This window comes from Mus pahari, chromosome 5 (genome assembly GCF_900095145.1).
Source record: "Mus pahari chromosome 5, PAHARI_EIJ_v1.1, whole genome shotgun sequence".
Classification (NCBI taxonomy): domain Eukaryota; kingdom Metazoa; phylum Chordata; class Mammalia; order Rodentia; family Muridae; genus Mus; species Mus pahari.
The window spans coordinates 116956304-116969117 of NC_034594.1; positions in this window are offsets into that span (position 1 = coordinate 116956304).

Genomic DNA, 12814 nt, shown 5'->3' on the forward strand with positions numbered 1-12814 from the left:
ATTGGGAAGAGAGGCCCCTTGGTCTTGCAAACTTTATATGACCCAGCACAGGGGAAGGCCAGGGCCAAGAAGTGGGAGTGAGTGGGTAGGGGAGCAGGGGCAGGGGGAGGGTATGGGGAACTTTCAGGATAGCATTTGAAATGTAAATAAAGAAAATATCAAATAAAAAAGAGAGATAATTGGCCTGAAGATATTAATCTTACTTTCTACAAGGACTAATTAATTTACTCCAGTTTTATGGTCTTGGAAAATAAGGATCAAAATAAACAAAAGCAATTGAGAAATACTGAGTTGTTTTCAGGGAAAAGGTGGCTGCCATCTTAAAGAGCATCAGATGGATTAGGAAAAGATGGAAAGTCAGTGGATGACTTCCCGTCTCTCTCTTTAATGGCTGCATATATGTAGGGAAGGCCAATTCTTCAGCACAGTCTCTTTTTTAAGATTTATTTATTTATTTATGTAGTTTATGTACATGACAACTCTATCTCCATGACAGAAGAGGACATCAGATCCCATAACAGATGGCTGTGAGCCACCACATACTTGCTGGGAATTGAACTCAGGACCTTAACCTTCGAAAGAGTAGCCAGTGTTCTTAAACACTGAGTCATCTCTCCAGCCTGATATGGTGTGTTTTTCTTTAATTTTGTTTTTTTTTTTGTTTATTTGTTGTTGTTGGTGGTGGTGTTTTTAGAAAGGTAGTGGTAGGGCATCCATTTAAGAAAAACTGTGACAGAGTACAAGGATGAAGAAGCACGGTTTCTTTGCAGCCTTTTTGACTTAGTTTTCTAGGTAACAAGGTTTTGAGTGTATTACAGACTATCTTGAAGTGCTATTTCAAGTTGCTGTTTTTAAGGCCAATGCATACAAACTCCAGCAGCAAGCTTACCTTCCTGAAAGAAACATTAAGATTGAACAAATGGGAATAAATTTGGTCATTTTCACGGCCTTTCTAGGCAACCTTATCCTCTAATGTATAAATTAGAGTGGCAGATGCCCTGGAAGTTTCCCACTGTGGTTTCTTAAAGTAAGCTGCTTTAGTGCCAGAAAGGTCGCAAACTAAACAGAGAGAAATCGGCTGTCATAGGCCTGTGGGCCAAAACATCATGAATTAGAAAGAGGAGGCCACTCACCCAACCACTAGAGCATCCTAAATGTCCCCCTAAATCTCAGATGATGTTGAAATTCAGGTTAGTGGTGGGAATGTGAGTCAATGGTAACATGCACAGTTCTGAATTTGAGGGTAGAACTGCTGGACACCATCCAATTGGGCCCACATATTTCAGTCATGGAAATGTGGAACTGTTCATTCAGAGGTTTATAATAGGGAAAAACCAAACAATCTGAGATGATAATCTCTCTTTCAAACAATTAACCCAGTGCCAAGTAAAGTAGACTGTACTACAGCAGCTGGGTTTTTGTTTGTTTGTTTGCTTGTTTTTGTTCTTTTTATTACATAAGTATGGACAGGTGAAGGGTAAAGTAATTTAAGTTTGAGAATGTAGTTTAGATAGTGTGGTAATGTACAAGCAATGTTTTTCTCTAAATACCAAGAAAGCAGAACATCTTATTTTGACAGGAGTTACATTATAAGCAAGAGGGTTGCCTGCCTATAATTAAAGCAGAAAGAGATGAGACAATCACTGAGTCATTGAGCTGAAGCCTCTACATTAAACCAAAAGGACACCTGAGTTGACAGCAATAACCATAGTAATGCAAAGGGCAACTTTGATTCATGATTTAAGTCTCTTACCATGGAATTTTCTGTTCTTTGCAAGGACTAAAGGAATCCTGTTTCTTACTTCAGAATCTAATACAATGAAAAGTTTTGATTATCAACTTGACATAACCTAGAATCACATTGGAGCTGGGCCTCTGGCCATGCCTAGCAGAGACTATCTTATGTTTTAATTCAAGTAGATATGCCCACAACTGTTCTCTAGAGAGTGGATCCTGGACAGCATAAAGTAAACTGAGCACTGAGAGACATTCATTGCTGCTTGTTGTTCTTTTAATTAGAAAAACTTTTAATTATTTTCCTCCTTGGAAATAGAAACTGTACATGTGGCATGCAAGTGGGAATGTACTTAGAGATTTAATAGAATGGAAAGAAGGCCTTTAGAAGATTCCACCTGCGGATCCCACCCAAAGAGGTATGTTAATCCTTCTCATCAGAAGTATACAGAATCAGTTAAGCCAACTTGCCATCTAGAGATTTCAGTCCACCTGAAGGCTGCATTTAGATCATTAACCCTTCCAGAGAAAAACACCAATTAATTAGAAACCTACTAATACTGATAAATCACATAAAACTTCAAGAATGATTCCACTTACATAAACCATAGCCAGTGAATTTGTTATACCTCCATACATTTAAAGCAGATCAATCATCTTTCAGAAGCCTGTCTACAATGTGGACTAGGGAAACTTTGGACAAAACTCTTTTGGGATTATACATAGCATTTTTAACTTGTTGACCTAAACAACTGTATGAAGGTCATTCCCATGCAGCAGTCCTCAATACCTGTTCACTGGTTCTAAGACCAACTCTATTCTTTGTCCTCTATTAATACATAATGATTTGGGGTCCAAAAGACTACGCACCAGGTAAAGGTCCTTGTCATCAAACCAGATGCCATGAGTTCAATCCCTAGAATGCACATGGTAGAAAGAAAACCAGCTTCCACAACTAGTCCTCTGACCTCCACATTTGCATCATGACATTTGTATGCCCATAAACATTCAAAGTAAACAAATGTCATAGCCAATGCAATCGTTTTAAAAAATAACTATTCAGGGATCTATTTGTTTAAAACTTCGGGATCAAATACCAACATATCAACACTTTACATCGTTTTCAGTAAATACTGGTGTGGAAAACTGACTTTCAGCATTCCTGCCAGCCCCTTTGTTATTCTTTGCTAGTGCCGGAACAGAATTACTAAGGGCTGACACGGTAGAGAGAAGAGTGTGGGTACCTCAAAGTGTACTGTCAGTAATGAGTCTATTCCAAGAAATAAAGATTCTATATATCTCTAACTCAACAGATCTGATCCAACTATAATCTTAAATTACTCCTATAGTGAACATGTTAATCAGTTTGTAGATGCATGTAAGAAATAGCTCCAAACCATCTGTAAATTTTAATAATGAGCATAAACTTCTGGCTCTTGTTACATGGTGAAAGTTGCCTGGTTGTTGTTGCGGCAAGTCCAGTCCCATTTACTCAGCCCTACTTGGCTCTGATCTGTAGGTCTTATTCAAAAATACAGGTTGAAGGACCAGACTGTTTGGGACAAGTTGTTCTCGTAGCACAGAAAAAGGAGCAGGGGCAAAAACTTCAATAGCTCTTTAAGCATCTGCCAGAAGAGGTCAAATTTGCATCTCATTGTCCAAACCAAATATGAAAGACACACTCAGTTCCTAGGAAAAGAGGAAGTATATTCCTTCCACAGTTGGAGACACCAACTTATATGGAACTGGGGAAAGAATGTCTGATCTTTAAGAGAGAAGGAGAAAATAAATGTTAAGGCAAATGATGACCTCCCATAGAAGATATGCAAACTTTTGTTCTGTGACTTCTCAGCTACGTTCCCAGCAGCATACTAATGATTTGTCCTCTAAACTGTTTCTTTCTGCTTGGCATAGCCTGGTTACATTTTAGTTGTCCTGGTACTTAGACTGAAGCATGGGGCTGAGTTCTGGTGAATGAGATGGGAAAACAGCATGAGCTCCTGGGAGGTCTGGCCTGTAGTGGGCCCACACAGAATCTTCTATGCTGCTTTGTCTCTGAGGACCTCAGAGTACAGAGCTACAGAAGGGAGAAGGCAGAGCCTCCAAGTCATAGCTTGGAGAAAAGATGGTCCAATGAGTCTATGTCCCTGCAGGGACAAACTAGTTCAGTGTTGCGGGATTTTTGTTTTTTTTTGTTTTTGTTTGGTTAGTTGGTTGATTTTTTTTGTTTGTTTTTTGTTTTTTTTAAGTATTAGCTTGACACAGGCAAATTTGGGACATATGTTTGAAGGTTTTGTCATTGGTGCATCCAGTTTAAGGAGTTGACATTATATCATCCGAAAGATAGTCTAAAGTTTTAAGTGTTAATGTGCTCCGGCTATATGTGAGGTTCATATAGCTGGGGTTTCTAGCTTCAGAGCAGATCTTAGAAATTTGAAGAGCTCATCTTTGCAAATGACCTAAATATTTACCCATAAAAGACAAAAGGAAGAAAGAGAAAGGACATGCCTGGTCTCACTTAATGTCTCCTTTTAAAAACTGCTTACACTAGCAAGAATATTTCATGGAGAAAGAGTCTGTCGCTCTTACAAGTCTTCACTTTTTTTATTAAACTCCTGAAAAATGCTAGATTCGGAATCATACCTAAAAATATTGTCTGAACTTTTGCGTGGTTTGTTCTTGTTTGGTACATTCTCGACTATCAAAGAATAGAAACAAAAAAATAATAATAATATGAGAGCAAGAAACCAACTTTCATGACAACACCTAGGCCACATATGATTTGTTTCCTGAAATTGGGGTCCCAAGTGACAATTCAGGTTTTGACCTTGCACTCACTGGAGGTGTTGTGCCTGCACTCATAATGAGGTGCCCAGCCTTGGTCCCAGTCTCCTCTGTTCAGTAGCTTGTCATTATCTCTTTCTTGTTCCTCTTTTTCCCCCTTTCAGTCTATCATTTGGTGCAGCTTGTTCTTTTAAACTGCTCTGTTGTTATCTGACACAGATAGCCTTTTGCTGGGCATTTTCCCTGAACAATTCTACTTTCTAAAGTTTGAGAAAATGTCACCTCAAACATGTGGCTGGGTTTTCTTTTCTGTTGTAAAAAGAAAGAGTATTTGCAGTCAGATAAATTAAATAGACACTCCCACACAGTCACACACAAAAAAATTACTTCCCTATAAAATGTGAAAATTTTCTCCTAATTGGAAGGGATAGAAACTGTTCAGATTCTGAATATGCTTGAACGCGTTCACATGTACACACAGGACAACGACTAGGCTTGAACTCGTTCACATGTACACACAGGACAACGACTAGGCTTCCTACTACTTTCATGATTTACTTAGTAGACAACGGAGACAAATTCTGTGTTGAAATGTTTATATTATAAGCCTATTTTTCAAAAAGCAACAAACACTAAAATAGGATTGAACAGAAATTGGCCCCTCCCTGTGACCCAGAAGATACTAAACACCCAGAGCCCTTCAGAAATTCCTGTGAACTTCATCAGTCTTGTTAATGGAGTGCACAAGTGGGCTGGCAAGGTGCCCAAGTGGGTCAAATCACTTGCCAGAACCCACTGTAGAAATGGAGAGCTTACTCCCAAAAATTTGCTCTGACTTCTGTGAGAACTGACCTACATGCACCCATAGAACAATAACAACAGCCACAACAACAACAAAATTCTATAAAATACACAATGTATTTTTAATTGACTTTCTGCTTTTTAATACTGGAATGAGTAGGAATTCACTACAATTTTACTTGAGATCTCTTACCTTCTCCACAGTTTGTACTGCAATAGTTGCCTAATCAAAGCATGAACACTTAGTCTTTTCTTCTTCCTGGCTTACCTGCTTTCTAAGGCACTATCCTTACCAAGGAAATAAGGCGCTGGCCTTAGTAAGGAAACAGGGGAAACCCCGGTGCTTTCCTAGCCTAACTTCCAGCAGGCGCTGTGTAATCTGCCTATTTTTCGATCCCTTCAAAGTTGATCAGCTACACTTTCCAACCTACTCTCCAATGACCATTATATCATACTCTGTTACCCTGGTCAGGAATGCTTTCCAAAATAATTAAAAGTTAAAAAAAATAATAATTCTTTCTTATTCCTTATCACCAGCTAAATGAAATTGCTAAGACTTTTTCTATCAACATTCTTCTCAAAGACAAAAATCATGTCATATATAGCTCTTCGTTCTTGATACCAAATACATTCAACATAAGGATTAGGTGATAAAATCACCTTCTTTTGCTGACAAGATCTCAGCACCAATTGGTCCTCTGCATATGAAGCATTTAGCACAATGTTCAAAATAGCAGGTTCAATAAATGCTTGTTTTACTGTACAATTGAGTCTCCCTAATATACTTGGCCAGAAAACAAGAATAGAGGTTGGAAATGCCATGTGATCCTTCAAGATGACACAGGGCAGGAATATTCTCAGCCAGACTTTCCCAGCAAGGGTTGGAAATACCATTCAGTGTAGTTCAAAAGACAAGTAAGGGGACTTTACAATAGAGACCAGAATTCCATGACTGCAAGACTGGTTCAATCAGCTATTGGATCTGCCACCAGAAAGCTGAGTCTAGCCAGGCCACCACTCTGCTTTCTGAGTGGACCAGATTGATGCTAAGGTATTGACCTAAGGTGTTGGTGCAGGCCAAATACACCTGCAGCAGACACCTTGCAAACAAACTTCAATAACACCCAAAAGAAGGAACAGTTCTCAGTAATGGAAAATCTTCTCAGCAGGCTCTTCCTGTTGTGATGAGTGAATGCTTAAATTAGTCCTAGCAAGGAAAGCCGGCTGGTAATGGATTCCTTAAACCCAAAGGAACCCAACATTGCAGAGGATGAAACTGAAGGACTTTCTGATATATGTGTGGAAAAGGAAATGCATGAAGGGCATTCAAATTCTACTTTGAAGGAGGTAATCCAGACACAGAATGTGTGTATGGATACTGGAGAAAAGAATATCAGTAAAGCTGTTGCTATGCTGTCTGCTGCTATGTTGCCTCGGGGAAGCAAATATTAGATACATATAGTTAACTATGTGACTGTATAAGTACCTATGGTTATTATACTTATGACAGAGAGGGACGAAAGGAAGGAGCAATGCCCAAGATCACTTGGGTCGTGTTAACCAAGGCTTGAGCCATTTCCAGAGTCCTCTAGAGAATCTGCACATAACGGACCAATTTGAGGGGATTAAAAAAAAAATAGTCTGAAGCTCAATAGGCTCCTGATTGTAGCCACACTTGAGCGTGTAGAGCATCGTGAACTAATGGGGCTGTGAGAGCCAAGGAACAGACACGGCAAACATCTCTCAGCAGGAGGAAGAGCCAATAGATGATGGCTTCTGTCATAGCCAAGTCACTGGTAAGAACAGAACTGAATGACTTGCTCAAAGTCACTTTCTGAAACTAGAAAGAACATTTCCTTAAAGAAGTACATTAAGGAGTGATCATTATTTTAATCAATACTCTGCTTTTCTTATACCATACCACAGACACAATAGTTATGCCAAACAGTTAAACATAACTCTTCCTAAAAAAGGGAATTTTAAAATCTTGGGCCTGCAGCTTTCCACTGGCCTATCTATGACTGAGGATATATATAGAGAGATGTTTCTCTTACATTCCTCAGTAACACAATCTCCCAGCAAGCTCCCTGCTCCTCTGGTTCTTACTGTCTCTCCACCCACCACTGCCCCACCCCTTCCCACATTGATTCCTGAGCCTTAGGTAAAGGAGTTGTGTTGTCGATATGTCGGTCAGTTGGTGCTGAACACCACAACTCTGCAATTTCTTTAGTTGTGGTTTTCTGGAAGAACACACCAACTGGTTTTCTAATACTAAATGGACAGCTCTGAACATCTACATACAAGGAACATTATATGGGCTGAGCAGGTTGCATTTATATACTTAGGAATATATATTTAGGAATATATGTATATGTGTGCATGTCTGTGTGTGTTTGTTTAAAAACAAAGAAAAAGAGGTCATCAAGTTGAGACAGAGCAAAGGAGGTGCATGGGGAAGAGTTGAGGGGCAGCAAGGAAAGGAAAATGGGGTAATTATATAATCTTGAGAAACAAAAATTTATGATAAGAAAGGTATACATATATAAAAAAATAAATCTGTCATTTTTAAGCAAAGAAAGACCCACTTGTGGAACCATACCTACTTTTATCTAAATGTCATTCTCAAACATTAAAACACATTATCACCTGACTTATGCTGAGAGGTGGAAATTCAACTCTGTTATTCTCTTCATTGGGGGCATCTGTGAGTATAAGAGCTGTAGCACCACACCCAAACTGAGCATCCAAGTGGACAGCCCAGCTTGCTCAATGGTGGACAGCATCTCATACCACATGAGCCTGTTTCATCTATAAAATTGAGACACTGCTGACAACTGTTAAAACCTCCTAAAATTTAATTTAAACATCTAGTGTCTGCTGTGCACAATCTTAAGGAATTATGAAGTGTTATTGCTATATTATTAATTGTAATACCCTAAAAACAATTCTAACACCAAATGGTTTCTCGTGAGAATGTCTTTGCACCTCTTCAATGGAAGAATAGCAAAGTCTTTGCAATTGTTGATATTAGAAAATTCAGATGGCTAGTTTCACACATCCTTATTTAACCTCCATGAAAGGATTCAGAGGAGGCCTGAGTTAAGCAGGAAGAAGTTCTTTAGATGCCTCTGCCTTGCAAGATAAGACCACAGAGTAGTGTGCAGCGCTGGACAATGCTGGGCAGACATGGCCAGGTTTGATTGATGACTTTCTTGTTGTTCGTTTACAACTGCAACCACCTTGTACCCAATCAGCAGTGGATGCCCTGGGCAACTTGCTTTGCACCAGACCAATTCATGTTTGAGCCTTCTGATGGTTATTAAGAGATGACTGTTTTCAAGAACCCCTAATTTAAGGAACTTTTATCACTTGTAAAGTCTTATTAAAGGAGTAGGCAGCATAGGTGTCCTTTGCTGCATTTTGTGATTCAAAGGAGCCTGGTGCACTGGACACTCTAGCTCTCAGAGAGACACAATGATTTAGATATAGGAGTAACTCCCTACCATCATCTGACTTCAGAATCATAAAACACAAGGTGATATTCCAAATTCATTTACACAGATACCTCCTTGGCAATGCTGAGGACAGCTAGAACCTGTACACAGGAAATTTCTAAAAACAAATCTAAAAATCTCACAAGATTTGAAGCAAAAGTATAAATTCCATAACAAAAGCATCCAAAGACACGAATAAGATCAAATTTCCCATTTCATAAAAATTGCCAGTGTCTCCCAACATGTCTCTACCCATTCAATAGAGAAAATTGAGAAATATTTTTAATTCAAATTTATTATCCACACAAATTTGTCTCTATGCTGTTGCCTAATATCCCATTTAAGTATTTAGTCAACTACAGATTAAAATAAAATATTCCAAGAATAAATAACACCTCTGTTTTTGTGTCCAGGTGTTGGAATATGTTTTCTTGAACACTCTCATAATTGGTAAGGCTCAAAAACAATACCATATTCATCATTTTTTTTATCAAGGTAACTAATACCACAACATGAATTCATGTGCCCTGCTACCACAGAAAGAAAGAATTCAGGGTTGTTTTCCTACTTGCACTACATCTATCCTGCTGGGAGTCATAAAGTAACTTTCTATTGATAGGAAAACATACAGGAATAAAATTTCAACAAGCATAGAGCAGAGCTCAACAGATTTGCAAACCTACTGAAGGTACCAGAACCCAGGTTCACAGGATGAAACAGAACAACATAAGCAACACCTGCCACTCTCTGCAGTTCCCGAATTCTGGAAGTCTGCCTTCCCAGTGCAATCACTATCAACCCTGCCTAGGACCAAAGACTCATTTTGTTTATTTCTACATTGAACTAAAAAGAATCACACAATCTGGGCTCCTTTTAGCCTGGTTTCTTTACCTTAATGTTACATTTCTAAGACTCATTTACATGTCTATTCAATGCTGAACAGTCATTTCATTGCATGAAAATACAAAATGTATTCAGTTCTTTGTTCCTGAGATCTGAACACTTTCAGTTTGAACAATTCGATTTTCAGCAGTGTATAATACATTTTGGTGAACACTTAGCTATTCCCTTGGCACAGTCAATAGAAAGGTTCTGTGAGCAGAGTAAGGAAAATGCCAGAGTTTGAGCTTCCCACACTATAACATGATGGGTTGTCTGTTTTCCCCCATTCTAGCCAGTTGCTGCAGTTTTAACCTGCATTTCCATAATTGCTAATGAAGTTAGTTGTACACCATCTCATATTACAATGACAGTCCAGATAATCTGGTATAAAATGCTGAATAATGGGTTGCATGGTTCGCTCAGTCAGTAGAGCATGGAGCTCTTAAAGTACTGAATGCTTCTGTCCTTCTGTTGGGCTCATTGGTTTTTCTTATTCTAGGAGGAGTCTTAGCTATAAAAGGTCTATAAAAGAACCTTTCATGAGAGGCTGGAGAGACTGCATAAAGGTTAAGATCATTGGTTGTACCCTCAGAGGACAAAGGTTCAATTCCCAGCTTCTATATGGTAGTTCAAAACCATTTATAATATAATTCTGTCACAGCGGATCTGATGTCTTCTTCTGGGTCCTGCAGGTATCATGCGAGTACACAGAAATACATGCTGGGAAAACATTCATACACATAAAAAGAAAATATTAACAGAAGAATTACGTTTGACACCAATATCTCTTCTTTACCTCATCCTTGATATCCTGATGCTATACTTAGATAAATAGTAGCTTTAAAATTTAATACACTTCAGTTTATTGTTATTCATAAAGTTTTATACCCCATGGAAAAATAAAAACATCTTCTTAATAATAAGGTCAAGAAAATATTCTTTGATGCCGATTTTTTCCTTTACACTTATATCTTCCATTGATTCTCAGTCTATTTGGAATGCTGGGCTTCTTGAGTGTTGTGAACCTTCATGTCCAAAGACTTTTTTTCACTCTGATCCTCTGGCCATCTTCATTGATTTGCAGAGATATAAATTGAGAGGGCAATTTGACACTATATACATTTAGCACAATGATAATTTTAGGTTTACCTTGGAACCTGTGGTCTCCCCTACCTTGAATTCTTAACCAGACTTATAGTCCGGTCATGTATTTCCTTTAATGGAGTAGACCTTAAATTATCGGAAAGCAGATGATTATCATAATTCCACTATTGCACCCATGGACATATTTTGCTACTGGTCATTACCATATTTCCTACACCACCACAGAAGTCTGCATAGAATCTTCTGGTGCTATGAAAGCTAAAGAGCAGGGAGAAGCTGTCTGGTTGGTCTCAATTTGGTTTCTCTTGATATATATTTAATATGTTTATTCATTTTTCTTCAGAAGACTGGCTAGTTTTATACTCCAATTTTCAGAAAACCATAGAATCCTATCAATTCTTATGTGCACCGACAATCCATCAGAGAGCATTCATATGATTACATTAAACCTATACAACAATTTATGAGAAAGTGGTATATGAATAAAGAACTCTCTGGTCCATAAATGCATCTCTTACCTTCTGGTAAGGCCCTGTTTAATTTCTTTTTTTTTTTTTCTTTTATTGGATATTTTCTTTATTTGTATTTCAAGGGTTATCCCCTTTCCAGGTATCCCCTCAGGATACCCTTCCCAGTCCCCCTCCCCTGCCTCTATGAGGGTGCTCTCCCATCCATCCACTCCGGCCTTCTGCCCTGGCATTGCCCTACACTGGGGCATAGAAGCCCCACAAGACTGGTCTCCAGTCCCCAGGAGCTCTGGGGATTCTAGCTGATTGACACTGTTGCTCCCTTGCCCCCACCCCTCCCCCCCACCATGGGGCTTCAAGTCCCCTCAGCTCCTTCAGTCTCTTCTCTAACTCCTCCATTGGGAACCCCATGCTCAGTCCAATGGTTGCCTCTGAGCATCTGCCTCTGTGTTTGTCAGGTTCTGGCAGAGCCTCTCAGGAGTTAGCCATATCAGGCTTCCATCAGCAAGCACTTCCCAGCATCCGCAATAGTGTCCAGGTTTGGCAGCTGTGTATAGGATGGATCCCCAGTGGGGCAGTCTCTGGATGGCCTATCCTTCAGTCTCTGGTCTGCACTTTTTCTCCATATTTCCTCCTGTGAGTATTTTGTTCCCCTTTCTAAGAAGCACTAAAGCATCTACACTTTGGTCTTCCTTCTTCTTGAGCTTCATATGGTCTGTGAATTGTATCTTGGGTATTCTGAGCTTTTGGACTAATATCAATTTATCAGTGAGTGCATATCATGTATGTTCTTTTGTGACTGGGTTACATCACTCAGGATGATATTTTCTGGTTCCATCCATTTGCCTACAAAGTTCATGTAGTCACTGTTTTTTAATAGCTGAGTAGTATTCCATTATGTAAATGTACCACATTTTCTGTATCCATTCTTTTGCGGTACATCCGGGTTGTTTCCAGCTTCTTTCCGGCTAGTATAAATATGGCTGTTATAAACATAGTAGAGCATGTGTCCTTATTACATGATGGAGCATCTTCTAGGTATATGTCCAGGAGTGGTATAGCTGGGTCCTTAGGTAGTACTATGTCCAATTTTCTGAGGAACCGCCAGACTGATTTCCAGAGTAGTTGTACCAGCCTCCAATCCGCCTCCCCCCGCCCCAGCCACAGAAATGTTTAATTTCTTTTAACAGTCTTTTAAGCCAGTTACTCTTTTGTTTTGATATTTTTATTGCTTGGTATTTGAGCTATGTTACTACTATGAATGATTGTTAAATATTTGCATTTGTACTTGTTTTAAGTTGGTATAAAAATACAAATCACTTTTGTACACTGATCTTTATATAATTTTTTTTTCTCTTTTATAACTTATTAGATATTTTCTTCATTTACATTTCAAATGCTATCCCGAATGTCCCCTATACCCTCCCCCCACCCTGTTCCCCTGCCCACCCACTCCCACTTCTTGACCCTGGCTTTCCCCTGTATGGGGTATATAAAGTTTGCAAGACCAAGGGGCATCTCTTCCCAACGATGGTTGACTAGGCCATC